Below are 3,395 nucleotides of genomic sequence, written 5' to 3'. Positions count from 1 at the left end.
GGCCGCCCCGCCTCCCCGGCCCGAGCGCGAGTCCCTAGGGAGCGCGGCGCGGGTTGGGCTGGTGCGTTCGGCGTGCCCTGGGGCTGCCGCGGTCGCGCAGGCTCTGGCGTGCGTCGTCCCAGGCGTGCTGTGGGCTGTCAGGGAAGTCTCGTGGGCACCGGCCGCGTTTCCGGCCTCCCCGCGGCCGCGCTCCCCGCCGCCCGCCAGCTCGTCAGGCGAGGAGAACGCTAGTTCGGCGCCAGGCCGCTGCGGGCGCGGACCGGGACGCCGCATTTTCGGGGACTTGGCTGGCGTGTTCGAGCCGCTCTTCCAGCGAATCGTGGCTCACCGTCCCTTGCCCTGGACATTGTCCCTGTCTGTCCCCGACCGGTCCTGGGAGCGCTTCCCGAAGTAGCAGCCCCTACCCGCTGGCTTCACTGGCAGCTGCACGCAGTGCCCTTCTGGCCGGGCAGGACCCCCCTGCCCCCTCCCCCCCTGCATCTGACGACAAGTACAGCCTCTGGGGAGAAGAGCTGGGTGGAGGACCACCTCTTCCCAAGTCAAGCCGCCACCTCCCGTCTGTCCCTGACCCTTTGCTCACTGAACCATCCAGGCTGGCACACACATCAGGGCCATGGTGCCAGTCTGCAGCAGGAGACAGAGAAGGAGATGGACGGTCACAAGGGTATGAGAGTCCAGCAGGCTTGGGGCTGCTCCCCAAATGTCTCATGTTCCCAGGCAAAAGCATGAGGAGTCTATGGTGGCCCGTTCAGATTTCTCATCCTTCCTCACCCCTTTGGTTACTGTTTTCTGCCTTGTTACTGTGTTGTCCTGTTTCCCTGCACTCTGACTTTGTTGCTAGTCCCCTGCCCCCATCCCGAGGGGCAGAGGCGTGCTCTTCCAGCCTAGACACCTTGCGGCCACTACACCCCAGTCCCCTGGGGAGCCCAAAACTGTGTCCCTTAGTTGTCCTCTCTTCCTGTTCTTTGTGTCCTTATCATGTTCTTTTCTTTATGGCGAGGTACAGTTCTCTTATTTTTCAGAAAATCGGTGCTCTTCTCCTGCTGTGCTGTGGGCCCTCACCCCCTTCTGCACCCTGGCAGGAAGAGCCCTGGGGGCCCAGCAGGGAGACAGGCCGCTTCAGCAGATGAGAAGGGCTCATGTCCCACTGGACATCCACTGGGGAGGGTGAGAGGGCTCATTGGAAAAGTCTAGATTGTCAGGGGCTCAGGGAAGTTCCTGGCTGGAATAAGATGGCAGTTGAAGATGTGGGGTGAATGAGAAAACAAATTCAAGGGTAACAGGTGCCGAGGCAGGAACGAGGAACAGTGAATGAGGCTGAGAGCCTGAGAGGGATCCCAACATTCAGTGAAAATCAAAAAGGAACCTCTAGAGGAGAACCAAACACAGCTGAGGGGGGGGGGGGGGGGGGGGGGGGGGGGGGCTTGCTTCAGAGCGGGGCAGGGGACACTGTGAAATGTCACACAGCAGTCACATGGAAAGGATGGAGAAATTAGTGGGTGTGGCAGCCAGGGATGGAACAGCTCTGAAATTTGGGGTGAGTGGTGATAGGAGGTGGGAAGTGTGGCAAGTGTGGTCCAGGACCGTAGACACCACCTTCCTGCAGCCCGGCTGAAAGCAGGAGGGAACTCCTTATAAAGGAGGAGCTGAAGTGCCTTTGTAGAAGGGACAGGTGTGACCACGTTGGAGAAAGGCTATGTCATGAGGCGCGTCTCAGAGAAGAGTCCTGGTGATAAAGAACCCAGCCACATCTGTCTGCCCTCTTGGCTAGAGGGCGTAGGGGCCTGGTTCTCACAGTTGAGCTGCATCAGCACTTGTGAACATGGGGCGCCTGTAAGCCAGATTGCTGGGCCTCACCCCAAATATTCCTGGTTCAACAGGTCCGGGGTGGGGTCCGAGAATCTGAATTTCTAATAAGTCTCTGAATGATTTTGAAGCTGCTGCTTAGGAACCTGGCTTTGAGAACCTCTCCCTGAACTGAATCTGACTCTGGAAAGTTGTCCCTGAGCGCCCAGTTACTCACCAGAGTAACACTTCCTGGGCCGGTGGCAGGATCCCACGCAGGCTTGCCCCTAATGTTTGTGGGGACCAGGGCAGAGAACAGATGGAGCTCCATAAATCCAAATATTGAAATAAAGAAAAATGGAGAGTTAGGCTGGCAAACTCATCAATCAGCTCTCTTCTCCTGCTTATAGAAGGTGCAGTGCCGTGACCACCGTGGTCGCATCGAGGCCACAGACCTTGAGAAGCCATGACCGGAGGTCCTCTGAGGTTGCTTCCACAAGCCAGGTCTCAGGGACGCCTAGGGCCACTCAGGTGGGACTCAAGGGGATCGTTTTCCACAGCAGTGCCCCTGGGCTCCCCACCAGGCCTCACAGATGAGAGGCCCCGAGCTGATGGAGAGCTGCCCTCATACCCCTTGTAGCCCGTGGCAGGCTGTGCACTCCGTACTACAGCAAGACAGATTCTGGGGGAAGTGGGGAGGGAGATGGGAGGGGGCTGGGAGGGAGGTGGAGCCGGCTCTGCTCCCTCTCAGGCAGGGGGCAGAGGGCAGGGGAAGCTCAGGAAAACGTCCTCCAGGGAGACTGTGCTGACAGATAGTCGCGCAGCTTGAGCTCCCTCTTGGCTTGCTCCAGAATGTCAGACACCTGTGGGAAGGAGGGGCCACTGTGGATAGTGGGCACAAGGGAGGGGAGAGGGGGCACTGAGGGTGGAAAGAGGGACTGTCTCGAGGGGTGTGATAAGGCCCCCAAAGGCCTGTCCCTTTTTCAGCTGCCTCCAGAGCACCTCCCCAGAAGTGAGTCCTCCGGAATGGAGCCGCCTGCCACCTCAGGGAGGGGCCCCTGGCAGGGGATGGTGCCAGAAGGCAGAGCCCCCTGCTGGATCTCCGGCTTCCTGCCGGCCAGGGCATGTGGCAGCCACTCTCTCGGGACTGCTCCCCTCTCTGTGAAATGAGGGGCCGGGGGAGTTGATCTCTGAGCTCCCTTCTAGCTCACACATCCTAATGTTCTAGGAAAGCCACGTGAATGTTGTCATGGAGACGGCCAAGAGGACCTGCAGCGGCTTCGAATGAGGCTTATACACAGAAAGAAGAACAAGTCACCCCAGAAAGCCAGTGACGTCAGAGGTTTGCTCCCTCTGACACCCAGGTACGTGCTCACCTTGGCCCAGCTGAGGTCACCCCTGGGCAGGTGGCAATGGACCATCCCTTGGTGCTCATCCTCCAGGACGCTGCCTGCACCGAGGAGACACCGTGTCCCTGCGAGGCCCAGGCTGCGGGGCCAGGGGAGAGCGGTCCCCTCCCAGGGGTCAGGGGCGTGGGGCTCGGCAGGGACGAGGCGCAGCGGCCCTCTGTGCAGCGGCACACACCTGGGAAGGTCAGGTTCACGAACGCC

General features: G+C 60.1%; 1 long non-coding RNA gene across 1 annotated transcript in view; it reads left to right on the top strand.

Moving 5' to 3' along the window:
- The first annotated feature begins 2,147 nt into the window (after window positions 1-2,147).
- LOC115299153 overlaps window positions 2,148-3,395 on the top strand; it is a 19,758-nt gene continuing 18,510 nt past the window's right edge. Inside the window, exons 1-2 of the long non-coding RNA XR_003912012.1 lie at window positions 2,148-2,316; window positions 3,014-3,149. This is a non-coding gene — a long non-coding RNA (uncharacterized LOC115299153). The remainder of the gene's footprint in view (window positions 2,317-3,013; window positions 3,150-3,395) is intronic.

Source organism: Suricata suricatta, chromosome 8 (assembly GCF_006229205.1).
Source record: "Suricata suricatta isolate VVHF042 chromosome 8, meerkat_22Aug2017_6uvM2_HiC, whole genome shotgun sequence".
In the NCBI taxonomy this organism is placed as follows: Eukaryota; Metazoa; Chordata; class Mammalia; order Carnivora; family Herpestidae; genus Suricata; species Suricata suricatta.
This window is presented reverse-complemented; position numbering and strand designations above follow the sequence as displayed.